Below are 21,763 nucleotides of genomic sequence, written 5' to 3'. Positions count from 1 at the left end.
TGGACTTATATCTTTGATCTGAAAATCGGTGTATCCCCTTTACCTTGTGATGTTCACCTCAGATCATGCAGCGCCTGAGGCAAAATTCACAATGCTTGAGAAGTACTATCTTAACGCTAAAAAAGGAACAGGAGGACTTGTGGCACCTTAGAGACTAACACATTTATTAGATATGTTTGTCTCTAAGGTGCCACAAGTGCTCCTGTTCTTTTTGCGGATACAGACTAACAGGGCTGCTACTCTGAAATCTATCTTAACACTGCATTTCCTGGATTTCTAACTTTTTATATTTTTTGACTAGATTGTCTGAGAGGTAATATTCCTGCAAATCATTGTTATATGCCTGCAACTTTAACTTCAACTTTATTAAGTTTGTGTGTGGGAATGTAGGTATACTATTAAGTGAGGTGACATTAACAGTAACTACTGCCAAAAATAAAACTTCTGCTCTTCTGTGATTTTACTTTCATTGTCACTGTGGCAAGGTATCTGTCATGTCTTTGTGACAAGCTATAATATGATCCTTTTGGCTTGTCATTCACTGCTACTACACTATTACTTGCCAAACAGAAGATTTCCTAAAAGTAATATTTCAGAATTGTGGATGGTTATTCTATCTAACGTCTTAGCACGGTTTAGTCATGGTACAAGGTGTTTACAGTCATTAATAATCCTTGTGATGTTTTCTCCCTCTGACTGCCAGTCACTTTATTATCACTTTCTAATTTAGGCCTTTCCAGTGGAACGTTAGTAGTTACTGAATCTTTAGACAATGGAAAACACTAGGAGCTGTCTCCACAGATTATATTAATGTCTTACCTTGGGCAGATACTCATTATTCATTAGTACATATTGGAGGCTCAGAGTCAGGGAGTACCAGTGCAAACTGGATTGGGGGCTTATTTCGCTGACAGATAATCCTGTTGCAACATAGAGCAAATTACATTTTTGATCTAATTTTTTATTTTCAAAGCAATTCTCTACTCTGCTAACCTCAGGATGAGATATCTCAAGCACTACTTCTTTTGGCGTTGCTGCTCTTTAACACACGCAACCGTCCAGCCAGTACTCAAGAAATCTACATTCATCACTAGTGTCCCAGTACTGTTAACCTGAAGTATTTAAAAATCTTAAGTCAGGCCCTAAAAATATGAGACTGGCTTAAAAATCAAGAGATATTGGAAAAAATAAATTTGGAGTTATTTCTATTTACCCTCTGGTTTGAGCCTTCAAGTTGCACTTGCTTAATGTTTTCAAGTTTTTCTCCACCCCCACGAAGACTTGAAACTTAATTTCAGCTTTCATTTAAAAAATAAAGTATCTTGCAATGACTTTCATTCCAGGAGCTGGGGCATTCAGAACAAACACCAAACATTGTGATACTTACAATACATTCACAAGAGCTGGCAACACTGAATTCTTGCAAATTACCACCCAGTTTCTGACCTTCCTTTCCCCAGCAAACTAACTTGAGAAGATATACAAGAACTGGCTACCTCCCTGACTGCCAATATCCTGAATGCCTCCCAGTCATTCCATTGCACATACTCAGCATTTGATGCTATACTGGATGGCTTCCTCCTGTCTTTCAACAACATTACACCCATCTTCATCCTACAGGACTTGGTCACAGCATTTGATACTGTAGACACTCCTGCCCTGCTTCCAAAAGGCTGCAGGAGTGAATGACAATGTGTTGCAATAGCTTGGTCTTTCCTGGATGACTTAAAATGAAAGAATTCTTACAGGCAGTTGTTCATCCATGACCAGGCCCTCACCTGCATGACTCAAATCTCTCTCCCTCCCCATTCAATATTTACATGAAACCACTGGGAGAAGTTAGTGAGACATGACGGGCTGATGTGCCAGCCAGTAGCATGTGAATGACACCCTGCTCTACACTCCCCTTTTATCCAACATTAACAGCAGCCTCTCCCAACTTTCCAAATGCCTGGCTCAGGCCAGCACTTGGTTGAAGGGCAGCTGACTGAAACTGAACTCCGACAAAACTGAGGTGATGCTGGTAAGAAAAGGAAAGTGTTTTGAAAAACTCCCCTTCACTACTACAGGTCCCACCAGAAGGCATCTGCCCTCAGACTGTTAGCCCAGTTCACAGCCATGCGGGTCATTTTAGATTTTGCACTGTACTTAGACACTCAAATGGCAATGGTGGCAAAGAACACCCATTTCCACCCGTGGCTGGCTAGAAGACTACCCATGATTCTTTCAGGCACAGATTGGCCATGGATGTCCAATAGTTCATTACCTCCAGGCTCAACTACTGTTCCTTAGAATGACGAATGAAACTCAATGTCCTGAGGAAACTACAGCTAATCCATAATGCAGTGTCTCATCCACTCACGAATACAGGCTACTGGGAACACATCATCAAAATCCACTACTCCTACATTAGCTACCCATTGAACACAGAATCCAGTTCAAGGCTGCAGTATTGATTTTCAAAGTCCTGCATGGTATTGACCTTGGTTATCCAAGAGATTGCCTCTCTTTCTGTGATAACCACCTCATATGATAGCTTCACTCCACTAGAAAATTAAGCTTTCAACAAAAGAGAGGAATGCTCATATCATCAGGTGACAGAACTTTTAGATTAGCTGGGCCAAGACTCTTGAACTCGTTTCCAGATGAAATATCACAATCTTTTCTGTGTACAGAATTACATGAACTCTCTCAAACACATCAGCATTTCTCAGACTATGCACATTGTGTGTGTATATAGGCGTGCATGCACACACATATACCCTACCAATAACCTTTAAACTTGTTACTGCCGGTTGGGCTGGAAAAAGGAGATTTTTCTGTATCCAAGTTCATTTTTCACAGAAGGCACTCAGAAACCAGCATGATGGGACACCTTATAAAAATGAAGAAAACTAAAGATAGATAAAAAATGCTTAATATCAAAATCTTGTCAAAGATTTTTGACTGTTCTATGTATTTTACTCTGCCATTATTCCAGGCTGCTTATGGGTTTTTTGTATTAAGTTCCTGAATTAAAAGTCACCCTATGGAAAGCCTTTTAAATACAGTCATTTTTTGCATATTTAAGTTAGTAAGGCAAAATAGTATCATGGCAAAAGAATAATGATCGCCATGTCAACTATCAGCCATATAACAGGGACCATGTCCTAGTTTTCTTTTCAACACTAATAACAGTAATAAAAACATAAGTAAGCAAATGGCTCTGGTAAAGACTTCTTCCTTTACTTAACTGGATATTTCATACCCCTCAAGAAAAAGGCTTTATATGTTGGTCCAAATCTAACCACCACAAAATGTGTTCTCATTATTTTTTCTCCAATGTCCATGAAATGATCAGATACAATTGTTATTTGGAGAATCAAATCTAACTATGAAGAAAATCTGCCATTCCAAGCAGAACTAAAGAGCATGGCTATCCCAGAATTTTAAATGTGCTAGACTTTTAGAGAAAGGAGTTTTCTCAGATGAGTGATATTAGGAATGGAATCACACTGAACCTCACAAGATCTCAGATCGTGGACACCTCACAGTCCAAAATAACTATTTTAAAAATATGTTGGTGGGGGGTGTGATACTTTTTAGTTCCCCACCACTACATAACAGCAGCATCAGTGAAACACCATTGCAATGTCATTTTTAGAAACATCACCTCTCAGAGCCATATGTACATAAAGTCAGAAACATGACATTCTTCCACACTCCTAAATAAAAATATGTAGTAAAACACAGTGCGTTTAGCCCAAAAACATCAAAATTTGAAAGGTATGGGTAACGTTGCTCTCATGGCAACTTGCAGGGATCATAGTTGAGACCTATGCCTCTTGTAGAGGTCCCGTGCAACCCAAGCATGGACATCCCCATTAGAAAGCGGTACTATAACCCATTCAGTAGAAGCATAGTTTCATTTTTAACAACAGTGATTGGGGGTTAGGAAATTTTATTGGGGAATAGCACACTTTTCTTGAAGCTAAAAAGTCCTGCATAGATGAGACTATGGATCAAAGCTCTTGACCAACTTCTAGACAATTTGAAGAAAGGGTCACAACACTTCAGAATAAGCCACATACAGCAAGGCAAAAGTCATAGGAAATTGGCACGCCTGCCACTCCTTCTCCCCTCCTTAGCTCTCTGCAATAAACTATAAATTATGAGGACACATATTTCTTAAATCAAACTGTATCTGACTGGCTCCCATTACCACTTCCCAGCCACAGCCTTCATCAGTCATATCTCCTCCTCCTTTTCGTACTAATTTAAGTACACAAGCCTGCTTCAAATGCAAAACAGGTGTAGCTAGCAGGCCTATCCACTGCAATGCACTCACCATCTGAGTAGTCAGGATTCTTAGTGGGGGCTGTAATGCTCTGTACCTTGGGGAAACATCCAACGCCCCCATGTTCATCCTTGTAAAATGATTGTGTGGTATCCAATGCAAGGTTTGTCATGTTGGGTGTCTTCGGAAGGCTCACGATGCACTGAGCATTGTTGTTGCAGTGATGTTATAGTAATTGTTGTTACAGTAATGTTATAGGTTGTAATTTCATGTATATAGTTATGAGGCTATCAAAGGTATCCTCATGGCTTAAAACAAGTCCAGGAAAAAACTCTCCAAGAGCAGAGCGGCAGTTCACACCTCATCAGGGGACAAACCCAGCCCAGCCTCACAGGAAGAAAGGACACTGGCCTAGGCAACAACAAAGGATCAGTTGGACTCTCGAGTGAGTCACCCCCCTTCCTTTGGTCAGTTTGGGACTGCGATGAGGTAATGTTCACCTGACTCTGAAGGGGGGGGGGTTGGCAAAGCCAAGAGGGAAGAAAGGACATGATGAAAGGGAGAGACATTTGCCATGCTCTCTCTCTCTCTTCCACCTCCATCTACAGACGACACCACCAAGCGACTGAAGTGCTGATCAAAGGGGCAAGCCTGCCTGAAGGGCAACCAGCCAGCCTGTGATGAGAAGCATCTAAGTTTGTAAGGGCACTGAAAGCGTTAAAATCAGTTTAGAATGCGTTTTGCTTTAATTTCATTTGACTAAATCTGACTTGTTATGCTTTGACTTATAATCACTTAATATTTATCTTTGTAGTTAATAAATCTGTTTGTTTATTCTATCTGAAGCAGTGCATTTGGTTTGAAGTGTGTCAGAGACTCCCCTTGGGATAACAAGCCTGGTACATATAAATTTCTTTGTTAAACTGACGAACTCATATAAGCTTGCAGCATCCAGTGGGCATACCTGGATACTGCAAGATGGAGGTTCCTAGGGTTGTGTCTGGAACCAGAGATATTGGCTAGTGTCATTTGGGTACATGATCCAAGGAGCAGTTTACATGCTAGAGGCTGTGCGTGAACAGCCCAGGAGTGGGAGTTCTCACAGCAAAGCAGGGTAAGGCTGGCTCCCAGAGTCAAGGATTGGAGTGACCTAGCAGATCACCGGTCCAGATAACACCAAAGGGGAACGTCACAGAGGCAAATCTAGGGCTGCAAACTTTCTAATTTCAGAAAACTGAACACCCTTGCCCTGCCCACTGCCCCGCCCCTTCCCCGAGGCCCTGCCCTGCCTGAGGCCCCACCTCCATTCACTCCATCCCCCTTCCCTCTGTTGCTTGCTCTCCCCCACCCTCTCTCACATGCCCATTTTCACTGCAAGGCCCAAACAGGTATATTTATTGTTTTGACAGATGTATTATGCAAAGTTCAAGTTTTATTTACAGGGTGCTAGAGCTGGAAGCAAAATAGTCAAAAAGGGTAATTTTAAAAAAAATGAAGTTTCACAAAGGTTTTCATGATTCTTTCCCTCCCCTCTTCCCATTTTTTATAACCAGCTCCATGTTTTTTGTTCACTAAAGTTATTGTAATTTTATGTGTGGAATTAGGACCACGTTATAACAGCTGCAATGAGTCCATTAAAGGCCCACTCCCGAAGCCCAAATACAAATCCATAGAGCACAACCTCAGAAAGGCACACTTGGTCAGTGGTGCTGACCGGAGCCATCAGGATTCCTTTTTGACCGGGTGTTCACCTGGTCACCCTAGGCATATCTGCAGGACACAGTTACTTGTCAGGTAACAATTTCTTTTTAGTATCTGAAAGTCAGTAGAATAGGCAAGTTCTGCAGGTGATTCTGGTGATTCATCTTCTTGGGAATCATGGGGCTGTGACGTTTTGCACATTTTCAAATACCAGGAAGCTCAGGGGAAGGGATTATAGGTTTGCCTACTTGCTTTCAGATGACATCTGCCCAGTGGCTAAGATCGAGAAATTTGTTGTGCAACTTAGGGAATAAAACACTGATCTCAGCTTCCAAGACACACACATACTCCTCAGAAGAGGCTTCCCTAATGTTTCTAGTCTCTACCTTACTTATTATATTTGCATTCCCCTTGCCTCATTTTCCCCAAAATGTTTACAGTAAAGAGAGACATTGGAGATTGCATTTACCTTTCCCTAAACACCCTTCAAACAATAAACAGAGCTGATGGATGAGAAAAACCAAAAGAAAATACACATAAAACAAAACTAGTAGGTATTCCACAGCTCATTCTGTAGCTAATGCCCTGTAGTATCAGCAATAAATCAATTTCTAGCCTTACAAGTCTTCTAGATCTTGAACAAAAAAATCCTATTCCTCACCTCTCTTTAAATGAAATGAAGTGTGCAGCTTTACACACTGCTTTAAAAGAAACGGTTTCCAAGGAAATACAGGCCAATAGTGGCTTTTATATGCAAGGACTAAGCAAATTAAATGGACTCAAAGTGGTGTACAGCTTCTTGTAACGTGTTACACACACACACACACACACACACACACACACACACACACACATATACACATACACACTGAATATGCCACAACTCATGAGAATCTTCTCCAGCCTTTCATTGTTCTCAATAAAAATACTCTACCTTTACCCATAGGAGTGCAGCATCTATAAGGGAAACCATGCTGGCTAAACTGATCATTTATATTTGTTATTTTTGCATACTGCTGTGACTGTTTTCAATGGTCCAACACCTCCCACTTCCTTTATCATGCATGTTGGTACACCCATCAAAACTTAATATACAGCTAGGCTCCTAATTGGATCAGCATAAATAATATGTTATTTAAAGAGCTGCTTTTCTAGGAACAGTATTTCTTTTTGGAAGGGTGCATAAAAATCTATGATTTTTTTTAAATAAAAAAGATTGGATTTTTTTAATTTAAATTGGGGGGTTTTTTTGATATAATGCTTTTTGAGGAAAAAACCTATCTAAAGATAGTTTTAATTAAGATACATTATAGCTCAAAGATATCACATTATGGAATAGGGATTATAAATTCTAATTCTATAGTATGAGACAATATATTCATGTAATGTTTAAAAAAAGTTTTGTAATGAGTTCCAATAGTTCATGGATTAGGGACCCAATCTGATGGGGTTCCAGGGGCTTCTGTATAGATTATTTAGGTGAACCTTTCAATCTACCCAATGGTGACAAATAACAGACCTCAACCCTATTGGCCCTCTGCAAATTTGCGTACACAGAGTCAATCCCTTACCTCTCTTTAAGTACAAGTTTGCAAAAAGTTCAATGGATAGAAGAGTGTTGGGGGCGGAATAGATCTGGATAAGCAGAACAAGTCAGGAGATAAATGTGACAAGGGAGGGACAGGAAGCAGAAACAAAGGGAAACTGTTGAGCAGCATATTCCAGAAGTCTTGAGATCTTTCTGAGAGTAGCCTTCATTGATTTGAAATCGACCATACCATTCTCTCACTAGAAGGGAAAACCTATAATGGCAGCAGGCTGTAAAAGAGACCCAGTTTGGGAATATTTTAATGACGTTCCTCTACCTGTGGGTAAGACAGGGATGCAAAAAAATGCAAGGCCTGGTTGCCCAAATGAAACAACATCATGAGAAGTGTTCCCTCCCAGGAGGAAGCTGTGCTGAAGATGATGAAAGGAACATGTCTGAACATGCAGCATCTTCAGGTTGGTAAACTTTTTTATTTATACTTATTTCTTAAGGACAGCCTGTCTTCTTTCTGGACTATTCTTGAATTCTCATGTTTGAGCAAAAAATATAGTCGTTACTCTATGGTACTATCAGTTTAGATGCAGTTGTGATAATAATAATAGCTGAAATAGGCAGATCTTCCTTTTACAATTTTACCTTTTATGTAATACCAAGTGTCAGTGAATGCAATGAGTAATACTAAATGAGCAGTATGGTAATAATAATTAAATAACTGCATTGACTTATTTTGTTTAGGAGAATCCATCCTCAACATACAGGATTCTGAAGACTATCCACCTTCAAGATGACCATCATTTTCTATAGTTTCAGAGTCATCTGCCAATGATAGTGTTTCAGTCACATCATGTGTGTCAATAGGCACACTGTATCACCTGTAGCAATAGGAAAAAAAATCTCCATCATTCAGAAACAACCCTACATATATTTGTGATAAGAACCAGCAGATAACAAAAAGAGATAATTGATGAAAAAATTGCCCAGTTGTTATGCAACAACTCTCCTTTCCATTTGATTTAGAACCTACACTTCATTAACATGGTTCAGTCATTAAGACCAGGATACAGTCACCCAACAGAACAGATGTCTCAGGCAAATTGCTGGATAAAGTGTATGAAAGAGAAATTGAGCAGTGTGCAAAAGGTCTGGAGGGTGAAATTGTTAACCTGAGTCTTGATGGGTGGAGCAATGTCCACAATGATCCTGTTGTATGTGCTTCTGTGACAACAGAAGAAGAGAATGTCTTCCTTACAGAAACAACTGATTGATCAGGAAATGCACACACAGCAGAATACTTACAAGAAGTAGCAGTAAAAGCTGTAACAAACTGTAAAAAAAAATTCAAATGTCTCGTATGCAGCTTGGTCAGACAATGCTGCAAATGTATCCAAGATGAGAAGAAATTATTTAGAAGAGAGTCCCAAGCTAATAACATACTGTTGCAGTGCTCATTTGATGCACCTCCTAGCCAAAGACTTCAGTGTTCCAGAAATAAAGGCTAATGTTGTTGAAATTGCAAAATACTTCCATAAAACCACTTTGCGGCAGCTGCTCTGAAAAAAGTGGGAGGAACCAAGCTAACTCTCCCACCAGACATGCGATGGAACTCAGCAGTGGACTGTTTTGAGCACTGCATCAAGAACTGGCCTAATCTGATGACAGTTTGTGAACAAAATCATGAAAAAATAGATGGCACTGCAACAGCCAGGGTTCTCAACATTGGGCTTAAGAGACATGTTGAACACATGCTGAGTACCCTGAAGCCTATTTCTATAGCACTGAACAAAATGCAGGGAAATAACTGTTTTATTGCTGACGCTGTTGAAATTTGGAAGGAATTGAGTGAGATCTGAAAAAGAGAAATATGCAATGACAGAGTTAAATTACAAGCATTTAAAAAACGAATGGGATAAGCACTATCTCTAGCCCATTTTCTTGCAAATATTCTCAATACTCAGTAACGGTTAAACCTTAACTGCTGAAGACAAGGAATTGGCTATGACATGGACATCAGCAATCATCCCTCCATAATGCCAACTATAATAAACTTCAGAGCTAAGGGTGAACCATTCAAGAAATAGTTTGCTGATGATGGTTTAAATAAAGTCACACCAGGGACCTGGTGGAAGTCACTTAAGCACTTGGATTCAGAGACTGTTGAAGTGATAATCTCACTTTTAACAGCCATAGCTTCTTCTGCCGGTGTAGAAAGAATATTTTATTCCTTTGGACTAATTCATTCCAAATTGAGAATCGTTTGGGACCTGAAAAAGCAGGAAAAATTGTTTTTCTTTTCCAGATTATGAACAAAGAGGAAAGTGAAGATAAAGACAACTGAGTTAGCTGCAGAAGCCAATACTTTAAGTTTCTCATGTTGACCTGGCTGACACAGTCAATTTAATTTTTGTTTTTAAAAAAATTTATACACCATTTAACTATTTTAGTTTTAAAACAATTTGAACAAAAACAAACCTGATTTTAAAAAACTTGAATGTTTAACTAAATTCAAGAATTCATATGCTTGTTTTGTTAAAATATTATACGTTATTAATATACATATTAAAATCCAGAATACATAACGTTGATGTTTTAGTGAAATAATACAATTTAAATGTCTGTCTGGTGATGTTCTCCTCCTAATACAGCGTGGCAAGAAAATCCTCCAAATATTAACGATTACCTGTTGAACTGGAGATAGTTCACCTCCAGATGACTTCATAAATATCTGCTTCAGTTACCTTTGTAAATGAAATAACCAAAGAATCATTCATTTTCTGATATAGCTGTAAAACTAATCTGAAAAGTTTTCAAAATAAATCACTTAAAAATGTATAGTGTGTAGCTTCTAAAAATGAAACTACATCTATCTCTGAGTTGTGAAGAATATGTATTAAGGTTATAATAATCTACCAAGAATGCACTTTTATGTAGAAATCCATGATTAAATTGAGTCTTCCTGACTAGTGGATTAAATCCACTCTGCTTTTTGGAATTTGTTGGAGTGTTGTTCCTTATATATTTTTGAGAAGAAAAACCACAAAGCCAAAACATTCTCGTAACTGATTTCATCCTCTTCCACTCTCATGTAATAAGCTAGGAAAATTCATTTCATTTGAGGAACATCGCTATTTTTCATTGTTGATATGGATTCATTTCAGGGAATTAAGACATTCATTTGCATTAATATTAGTTAGAGGCAACTTTGTGACCACAACTTACTGGGTCCTATTGCCCTGTCCTATTAGACTTAAATCCTGTTTTACAAAAAAAGAATATTTTAAATATTTTATTAGAAGAAACAAGTACAAATTGGTCACCATATTAATTTATAGTGTGATCTGCACACACTACCAACTGTAGTGATAATTACCATCAGTAGTACATCAATTTCAGTGCCCACAGTGGTTAATACCAGGGATTTCCCTACACCACCCCTATGGGAGTGTTTACCCCCTCCCACGAATTTCCCCAAACCCCTCCGTTTTGTGAACTAGTTACATGCAGTGTTGCCAATTTAGTGATTGTTTGTAAATTTGAATTGAAATTGAAACATTAATACACACTTTAAAAGCATATAAAGTGTATGATAAAATATGTGTATCTGAAAAAGTATAATAGATTTGAAAAGTATGAACACAGACTAGCTTCCTTATATAGCTGTTGTTTTTATGACCATGTCAGTGCATTCATTTTGGTGATGTTGGCCAACCTAATAATTTCAAATTATGATCTGACAGCTAGTGATGAGCTGGGGGCTGGGGGGAAAGGCTTCAGGACCAGATTGTATTTACATTCACACCTAATCTACCTAGGTATCCAGCAAATAGAGCTGTGTTGCCCAAGTGATAGATTTTGGCTGGGGTCGGGTTACAAATCACTTGAATGCAGGGGGTAAAGAAATGTTGTTATTCTTATTGTATGAGTAAAGGGCAGTAGAACTGTACTTAGCCTCTGCTGATTGAGGACATCAAGAGAGAGAGTGGGGACAGGTGTTTTGCTTGATGGTCTGCCTGAGTCACAAGTACTATTTGACCTGCCCCTCTCCACTGTTTAAAGTCAGAGCTGATTAGGCTCCATAGATAGTTTTTTGTTCTGTTAAGTGACCACTACAGCTGAAATCACTGATAATCAGGTCTAAGTGCTCAGACCTGCTGTGGGACAGTGTTTCTGTGGAAGAGATGGCCCAGTTTGCACTAGCAGCAAGGTTCCCCCACTGGGAGCTCAGCTGAAATCACTGAGAGCTGGGTGGAACCTCAAGAGAGCAACTCGGAGAGGTCACAGTGGCAGGTGGCAGCAGAAGGTGACGGCGCAGACCATTGGCAACAGAGCAATGGAGTGATTGGTAGCACAACGAACAACGGTGGCCAGAGCGAACACTGAGCAGCTGGAGGAACGAGCAAGGTGCCTTCGTGCCCCCCACCTGAGAGGCGAACTCATGTGAAAGCACCTCTGAACTCTAAGTCTCCACTAACCAAGGACAACACCAGTGAGCGTTAATGAGGCTGTTAAACAATACAGTTCATGGATGTGGCATCATCATGGATATGGCATCATCCTTTCCATTTAGGCAAGAGATACCACACACTACAAACTGGAGGCCAATGGTAAGTGCATTGTCACTTGTTCATCCTGAAGTTGAACACTGATTCCGAACAAGACCAAGCAAATGCTCACTATCTTTCTGCAAGAAACTCAACTGACTGGCTAGAAGAACTCTCTCACATTCAAAAATTTGCATATATGGCTGATGAATGCACCAATGCCATGGTCATCAAGTATTAAGTCATTGTGTACATTATCTTGATGTCAGTGGTAGGCCAGTACATGCATTTCTAGATGTTCAAGTTATAGAAGACACATCGGCTAGATCTGTGACAACCCACATCTTAGAAGAGTTAAATGCTTGTCAATTGGACTCCAAACAGATAGCTGTTTGTGCATTTGAAGGAGTTGCAAACTTCTCTGGAAGACATGGTGGAGCACAAGCTTTGCTCAGAGAAAAGTTTAACCCTAGTCTCTCCTATACACACTGCAGAGGCCATCTACTCCAACTAGCGCTAGTACGAGCTGCAGACTCTTCAAAAGACCTTTAAAAAAGCTATAAATGTAATGTCTTTATTATATTCTTTTTTCATCTAGAGTCCAAAAAAACTGACTATTTTGGAAAATATAGAAGATACACTGGGACTGAAGTTCAAATTAGTCCAACCTGGGAAAACCCTCTGGCTTTCTCATGAGTGATCCTTGGCTGTTGTCTTAAAATTACTCCAGCCATTGTTACTGGCTTTGGAAAGTATCTGCCAAGATGGGATGGATCTAAGTAGTGAGGCGGGTGGATTACTTTTGCTACTACATTCAGAGAAGACTATTGCCATTCTCTCTCTTGTAAGTCTACTGTTGAAACCACTTGGGTCGTTAAACAATGCCATCCAGGCATCTGCTACAACAGTAGTAGATCTTTGTCCAGCAATAGAAGCTACATTTGGATCAATCAGAGAGCTACCAATTGAAAAAGTACTGGAAGAGGCAAAGACTTCAGTCCAGAAGTTTACTAATGAAGGCATTTATATTGAATCCTTTAGTGAAGAGGACAAGAAGTGTTTGTTAAGGCAACGAAAAAGTACACAGACTTGATTCTTAAAAATCTACAACAGCAACTTCTAGATTCTACTCAACTTGTACGTTTCTTTTACAGATCCCTGTCTTATAAAACACTGACAGTTGAGTGGAGTGAGGCACTACCAGCAATGGGGCTGCCATGTAATCAGGACAGAATAGAAAATAAAACACAAAGTGGAATATTATACGACGAATGAAGATTTGACTTCAACTTCTTTTTTATCATCACTATTGGCTCAACCCGATCTTTATGCTATGTTTCCTGGGCTGAAAGAAGTAGGAATTGATCTCTTGCTACTCCCAGTCACAACAGCTACAGTTGAGCATTCTTTTACATCATTGAATAGAATTTTGTGTTTTGAAAGAAGTCACCTTCTGCCTGATCACATGAATGAACTAATGAGCATATCAATTGAAGGAATGGAAGTACCGGACACACAAGAAGCCACCAAAGATGAATGCACTGCATTCAAGAAGTTTATTAACAGAGTTGTGCAAAATTATAACAAGAAACCAAGAAGGATGTAGATGTAGTGCTTCATAGAAGGCTTGAGTAGCCAACTTTAATTTGTGTGATGATTTTAAAATCTAATAAAATGGTCATGAAACATTTTTCAGTTTTTACTATGGTGCCATACAGCCCACCTTCACCCTCACAGTCTCACCCCTCATTGGCTCTGACCCCCCCACCATTTCAATTCCTGGGGGAAACACTGGTTACCATACTTGGGATTAAGTGTCTGGAGGATTTGACTCCCAGTTTGTAAGTACAGTACAGTACGGATCAGTCAATATACACAAACAAATGACCAAGAACTCATACACATCATTTGTTTCAACCTTTTATGTAAAATCAGTCACTCTGAGCTTAATATGGTCTGCTGCCAACAAGATCACAAATTAATGGCAAAATCTCTCTACTTGTGCCTCATTTTTTGAGTAGCTGCTACCTAAAAGAGTTCAATTGGAGAAGTTGTGTGCTATTGTTTTTAATGCCAGACATGCTCTAAAAGAGCTCCTGGCCAACTGGATAATTAGCCCTGGTCCTTTAAAAACAACCACCACAAGTATGTTCAATTCATCCCTTCATTTCTTCTTAGCTACACAATATTTTTCAAAAATCACTCAAAATCCTGTTAAGTAATTAACATAGAATGTTAGGCAACTTGCCAGAGTAAGTGACATTTTATTACTAAACAGACTAAGATTTTGACCAAGAGAAAATACCTTTTAAAATAATTTAATTGCACAAGTAATTTTCATTTCAAATCTTTGCTTCTGGGATTACTGTATCATCATATCAGCGCTGGTCTACTAGCAATTATTGCAAATACCACAATAATGAATTTATGGCTATGATGCCCTGCCCACATGCAGGATTTTTCCACAGCAATGTTAATTTGTCTCCAACGTTTGACACAATGTGATGAGGGTCACCTGGATAATATTTAGTAAGAAGGACCCACCCACATTTTCAAAGTTTCCTGGGGCTTCGCCACCATTCAAATGTTCAGCTTTCCTGCCAGGAGCCCCTCTGTTGGAAAAATAGGTATTTGAGTTTAGGTGCAAAGTTTTCTTTGCTTGCGCCAATAAGCAAGGGAGAGACAGCGTCAGTCTTAATCCACACAGCCTTGTGGTCATTATTGGGAAGGCTGAGAAGAATTAACAAGGAACAAACTAAGTTCTATCCTGATTAATTCATGGTCACAAGGAAATGTGTGTGGCCCATTTACTGAGACCCTAACTTTTTTCTCTAAAATGTTTAACAAGATCATGTCTATAGAGTATACAGTCTTGGACAGATCAGCTTTCACCAATGTTGTGAATCTAGGAATAGATTCTGATCCCTCACAATTTGAGGCTAGTGTGACTCCATCAATCTCTGTAGTCAGCATAGTAAGGAGGAATTTGTCCTTGGATGCCTGTGGGAGGTGTACCAAGCCAAACCCCCTCCTTCCAAACCACACCTGTTGGTTAATCTGTTCTAAGAGCGTGACCCAGTAACGTCCTTGAGCACGTGTAACTTTAAACATGTGAATAGTTCCACTGAGGCCAGTGAAACAAATCACATGCTTAAAATTACATGCATGTTTATCGGGCCCTAACTAAGGTCTAAGACAAAAGAAAATATGCTGATTTCTTCCTCCATAGAATAGTACTGTATATGAAATACTGCAGTAACTACACATGTAGTAGTCTGTACAGGAGACACGCTACTAAATTCTGTATCTACTTTAAGACTGTTCATCTTGGGAGTAAGTAAGGAAAAATTAGAAGCATTGCCCTTTTTGACCTGAGCGATTACCGAAAATTCAGGGTCTTGCAGGTTGTTTCCATTAGGAGGAAAAACTGATGCTGGAATCAGGTTATTTACAATCTTATTTATTTACAAAGTATGTACAAAGTCCTGCTTCCCTGAACATAGGAGGACTCAAACAACAGAAGACAGTTTCTTTGCTCATAGTTCCAAGCCCCTTTTCCATCAGCACGAAGCCTCAAAAGCTCCGTTCTTCACTTTTTCTCATGGCCACACTACCAGCACTTCTGTGTCTGATGCTTCATCTCTGTCTCCATCTGTTTTTCTCTGCTTCTTCCTCCCTCTCCCTCTCTCTCACACACACACCCTCCAAAACAATACTCTGTGATATCCCTCCACCCACACAGCTCAGTTTCTGATCAGCCCAGAATGGCCTGTGCTTTGGGTAGTCTCTCTTATTGTTTCAGTTATCTATTCCATAAAGAAACTTGGCTGTTTCTTATATTAATCCTAAATGAAGTGTGGCTCACCAGTTTCAATTAGGTTTCAACAAATCTCTAGCGCAACAGACTATTAAAATCCAGAAAGCTCCTGTCTCCTTTGACCATAAGCCCTGATTTATAATAGTTTTAACTAACAGGTGTGGTTTGGAGGAGGGGACTTGGGCTGGCTGGTACCCCACCTACCCCTCTCAGTTTAGGCATCTAAGTGCAATTCTCTTCACTCTACATTTGACTATAAAGATTAGTCCAGACTGGGTTCTGAAAATTATTCCCCCCGTCTTTCTGGAGTCCATCATTTTCTTCAGTGTAGCTATATCACCTGTCTCTAGACAATAATGACTCCATTTCTGAGTTGGGAAAAAGGTGGGGAAGTGGAACCTAATATCCACTCCAGGCAGGGCCGTCCTTAGCCATAGGCAAAATAAGCAGCCGCGTAGGGCACCACTCTGCCTAGGGCACCACTGTGCTGGGAGTCCGGACAGACGGGAAGCAGTGGAGCATGTAAGAGCAGGGCTGCTGGGTCCTAGAGAGAGCCGAATGCAGCACAGTCTGAGGGAGGAGACTGGCTGCTGGGGTCTCTGGGAAGGGAAGGGGGTAGGGGAGGGGAAAGAGGAACTCACCTGTGAGCCGTGACTCTCTCCCCTGGTGTGAGGTGAGGCAGGCTCAGAGGCTGCAGTATCCTTTGCTGCCCCCCATAAATCCATTTTTCTCCCCCGCCCAACAAAGCACCCCCTATTTGCCCCCCCATGGAGCACCCCTCTCTCACCCCTGCCCTCTGGCAGGGCTGGGTTGGGTGAGGGGAAGGGGGGGGCTGATTGGCTGCATGCTGAGGAATGAAAGCGAAAGTAACTCACTTCCTTGGCAGCCAGCCAGGATGGGAATGGTCACACGCAGCTGGCTAGGCCAGACAACATCATTAGCATGTGTGAAAAATCAGGATGGGGCTGAGGTAGGTGACCACATGTCCCCACTTTTAGAGGGACAGTCCCAATTTCTGGGTCTTTTTCTTATATAGGCTCCTATTACACTCCACCCAGTCCCTGATTTTTCACACTTGCTGCCTAGTTACCCTAGGTGGAGGTAATTGGTACCTATATAAGACAAAGCCCCAAATATTGGGACTGGCCCTATAAAAACAGGACATCCGGTCACCTTAGCTGGGGAGCGCGTCTCTCCCCCGGGATAGATAAAGCAATATTTGCCGTTGAAGAAAGGTTTAATACCTTACGAGCACACCATGAATAGTTTGGATTTTTGTATGACATAACTAAATTCAATGAAATAGGAAAACAAAAGCAGCAAATGCAGTGCAAGAACCTACAGAGCCTCCTGAAGCACGGTGATAGTTTTGATTAAATGGACTTGAACTGTATGAAGAATTGAGTACATTGTCATCAATGTTGCCACATCCAAAATCGGGTGATGGACATTGTACAGTTTATTCATATCAACAAACTTGTTGAATATATCCTAATGTATACATTGCACTCGTATTCTACAGACAATTCCTGTAACAGTTAGCATCAGGAGATCGGAGTTTCTCAAAACTAAAGCTCATTAAAAACTATCTCCATTCTATGAGTCAGGAACAATTGACTGGTCTTGCTATTCTTGCAATCGAACAAGACATCACTTTGTCTTTGTCTACGATGACATTATTACTGATTTTTTCAGCCAAAAAAGCCAGAAAGATCAATTTTAATTAAAACAAATCCTTGTTTTAACCCTCTTCATAGAAATTTCCATAAAATGTTGACAAATTTTAAAAATATATTATTTGCATCATTCTGTCAATAAATCAGATTTTTTTCTATAGCGCTACTTCTTTAGTGCTAGTCCATCAGCATTACAGTGTACTTAATTAAGTTAACCTGTTTTTAATGAAGTGCATGTGGCAAATTTTCCAGTACTGTAAGCTTTATGTTTGTGTTGCTAAGAGCAAGTCAGGCATACGGGCACCAGTTTAATAATCCTGCCTAGGGCACCATAAATCCTAAAGATGGCCCTGACTCCAGGGATCATTTGGCTAAGCTGCTAGTTCATTAAGCATGGTGAGTAAACAGCCAGCACATTCACTTAGTCTGTGGCACACCTGAGCTTCAACAGCCACAAGGCAAAAGATCAAAGGTCATTCCCAAATCTAGATCAAGAGTGCCTCTCTGTACCATGTTCCATCTAAGCTACGAGGGTTCTCATTCAACAGTTTCTTTAGAAATTACAGTAATTCTCTCAACATCAAGCCACAATTCTTCAAATTCTACATTTACATAGAAATTATACCCTCTGAGAACCAAGAATTTTATACATTTGAAAACAAAATAAACATGTGACTTCATTTTTATGAATTAGACAAAAATGACCAGGTTTCAGAGTAGCAGCCGTGTTAGTCTGTATTCGCAAAAAGAAAAGGAGTACTTGTGGCACCTTAGAGATTAACAAATTTATTAGAGCATAAGCTTTCGTGAGCTACATGAAGTGAGCTGTAGCTCACGAAAGCTTATGCTCTAATAAATTTGTTAGTCTCTAAGGTGCCACAAGTACTCCTTTTCTTTTTACAAAAATGACCATATACTAAGTCCCTCTCTACTTATTTCCATTGAGACAACACACAAATCTTCAGGATCTCTCAGTTTCTGCTTCTGAATATTTTACAAAAAACATACCTTGCAGCAAACCCCATAACCAGAGATGAGTGGGATACACGCTGCTGAAATGTATAGGCTGCAAGCTGATTCCTGACTTTAATCTTTTCTTTGCCAACAGCAGTCATAAGTCACCGTACTGTAGCATGACAAACTGCATCAGTATGCTCAAAGGCACATTACGAACGGAGTGTCACAGCAAACAGAGGAGTAAGATGAAATTTAACACCTGGGCTTTTTGCAGTGTATGATTTGCTGATATGTATGTGTAAAAAACAATCAATCATTTCCTTCTGAGGTTTTTACAATCGCCGCCCCACCTAAAATACAAGTTTGAACCAAGATTTTCCAAAATAGGGAGCGCCTACGGTTAGGTTCCTAAGTAAATAACCTGGTTTTTGAAAGGTTTCAGAGGGTTAGTCTGAGTTAGTCTGTATCAGCAAAAACAATTGGAGAGTCCTGTGGCACCTTAAAGTCTAACAAATTTATTTGGGCATAAGCTTTTGTGGGCTAAAACCCACTTCATCAGATGCATGGAATGAAAATATAGTAGGCAGGTATAAATTTACAGCACATGAAAAGATGGGAGTTGCCTTACCACGTGGGGGATCAGTGCTAACGAGGCCAATTCAGTCACGGGAAATGTGGCCCATTCCCAACAGTTGACAAGAAGGGTGAATATCAACAGAGGGAAAATTACTGGGCCACATCCACCCTGATTAAATTGGCCTTATTAGCAATACAAAAAGTAACAGCTAAGTTATGACAGGTTTCAGAGTAGCAGCCGTGTTAGTCTGTATTCGCAAAAAGAAAAGGAGTACTTGTGGCACCTTAGAGACTAACAAATTTATTAGAGCTAAGCTTTCGTGAGCTGTAGCTCACGAAAGCTTATGCTCTAATAAATTTGTTAGTCTCTAAGGTGCCACAAGTATAGCTAAGTTATGGGAGCTGCTGAGTGCTTGGTTCTTTTACTGCTTACAGATAGAGACACTGGGTCACAGGGCTTAAGTAGCTACAGTTTAGGGAAGATTTGGGTCTTTCTGAACCATTTTTTGGGGGCTATTAAGAAATGCATCTCTAATCTAAGTTATGGCTTTAATTATGTGTACGTGTTACTGTCCTATTGTCACTTCCACTCTCTTGTGTTTATACTTATTATAACTTTTTGTCTCTCTTAACCTAGATTTTTGTACTCTCTGAGGCAGGGAACAAATCTCTCTGGCTCTTCAAAGAATCCAGCACATTTTTTGGATAAGCATAAAGACTTGCTGCTTACATAGGCCATGCTGCATACTCAGCCAGGCCCCTGACCCTCCTCTCCCCCCGCCCTGAATGCCCATTTGGTCAGGCAGAATACAGGGGTGGAAGGCGAGAGATCTGCCTGGAGTAGAGCGGGGGTGAAGAGGGGTCTGGCCAGGGGGACACTAGGTGCCTGGCCAGCGGGGACAAAGACATGGCTGGAGGAGTTCATCAGAATGAGGGTGAGGGGCAGCCTGGGGAGGCCAGCCAAGTGGGATGGGGTCAAGTGGCTCCCAGAAGCTTGATTTCCATTAGGATCTGGCCCACAGACTGCCCACTGAGTACTGCAAGCAGAGGAAGCTCTCTGGCACCCTACCTAACCACTGTATTCTGAATAACCAAATGGTGAGTTAAATGGAAATCAGGTCTTTCCTCATTTTCTGATCACAAAAATCAATTGGGTTCAGTCCACTGATGCCTAGAACATCCACTGAAATATTGGAATTGATCAGATGCAGCTTTCAAAAATTGTCACATTCAAACAAACCAAGTAATGTCCTTGAGTTCAGCTTCAGATGTCACTTCGGTCAGTCAACAATTTTATGGTCTCTCATGCTGGGAGGTTGGGACACAAAGTTCTGTTTTTCAAAGGATCAGCTTATCTTTGTGAGAGGTACAAAAAATAAATACAAAGAGTAATGAAGTTTTCAGTTGATTCTTTTCAGACTTATCTCTACTTCTTTCATGCAATTCTTTTTTTGATTCTGGCATATCCGTGTCACCTTTAATGACCAAAATACAAAGAGTAATGAGGTTTTTGGTTGATTCTTTTCAGATTTATCTCTAGTTCTTGATGTAATTCTTTTTTTTGACACTGGCATATGTATGTCACTTTTAATGACCCAACAAATAAGGTGTAAATCCACAAACACTTTCATATTTGAAAAGCTGTTCACCTATTTCATTAAAACAAAGCTGAAAAAAACAATTAACATATTTAAATACATCATAAAAATATGTAATTTCTAAATACTTTGCCCAAAAGTAGTGCTTTTCATTCATGGTCATCAAATAAAGTTGCATCCCTCTGGTAAATATATATGCAATACATATTATGAAAAGAGTCCTAGTGACAGCTATAGTTAATGCTGCCTCACTGTTCCCACTATACTCCCTTGTTTTCAGTTGTTTGAAACATTATGAAGCTTTCACCTCTTGGGCTGCAGTTTTGCAGGACTGGTCTTCACTCAAGGATGATTTTTTTAAAAAAGTTTGTACAAAAAATTTTTTGCATATGAGGAAGGCAGGAAAAAATACTCTTTTCCAATAATAAAAAAAGATCTCAAACAGCTCTAATGCCAAACAACTAGGCCTCAATAGCTGAAATTTGGCAAACGGACAGTCCTTTTTTAAAAATGCCTTTGAATGTCCTAATGAAAATCATTTTAGGTTTGGCCAAGAATTCCTGACTCTGAGACCCATGCTCAATCCCTAGACTACAATGGCTCTTAGCAAACACTCCATATCTCTATCAGCAGGTTTCATTGTTTTACTTCTTTTGTACAAAGTGTTCTTGGCATCCTGATTGATATTACTTCTATAGCTACTCTTTTTCTTATAGACAAGTGATGAAGTATGACTGCGTAAGTACCTCACATCACAGCAATGTCTGTCAAATGTCTGTAACAATACCAAAAACATTACAGTTCCTAATGGAAGCCTATTCATCCAGCAGACATCTCAATTATATTGTTGGATAATGTCTTCCAGTCCCTTCTTACGTGCCCCAATTCAGTCACCAAAGAAGTTATAGATGCAAGGGAAAATGAATCTTCTAGGATATATGCCCATTTCTCTCAATTTTCTGACTCCTGAATTGAAGAAAACACTCAAAGTACTGGCCCAGATCCATAGCTGGTGTAAATCAGTGTAGCAGCATGTCTTGCTGATTAACACCAGCTGAGGGTCAGGCCCATTGTC

At 39.9% G+C, this 21,763-nt stretch overlaps 1 protein-coding gene across 5 annotated transcripts in view; it reads right to left on the bottom strand.

The window, feature by feature from the left end:
* ANKRD6 (ankyrin repeat domain 6) overlaps positions 1-16,617 on the bottom strand; it is an 86,946-nt gene extending 70,329 nt beyond the window's left edge. For 4 of the 5 annotated variants that reach the window (XM_043510651.1, XM_038394960.2, XM_043510656.1 and 1 more), the window contains exon 1: positions 16,523-16,617. The gene's annotated coding sequence lies outside the window, so the exon portion shown is untranslated. The remainder of the gene's footprint in view (positions 1-16,522) is intronic. The other variant, XM_043510652.1, reaches the window with a different exon arrangement.
* Positions 16,618-21,763: the final 5,146 nt, after the last annotated feature.

This window comes from Dermochelys coriacea, chromosome 3, assembly GCF_009764565.3.
Source record: "Dermochelys coriacea isolate rDerCor1 chromosome 3, rDerCor1.pri.v4, whole genome shotgun sequence".
Classification (NCBI taxonomy): domain Eukaryota; kingdom Metazoa; phylum Chordata; order Testudines; family Dermochelyidae; genus Dermochelys; species Dermochelys coriacea.
Note: the sequence above shows the minus strand (reverse complement) of the source record. Positions and strands in the feature narration are given on the sequence as shown.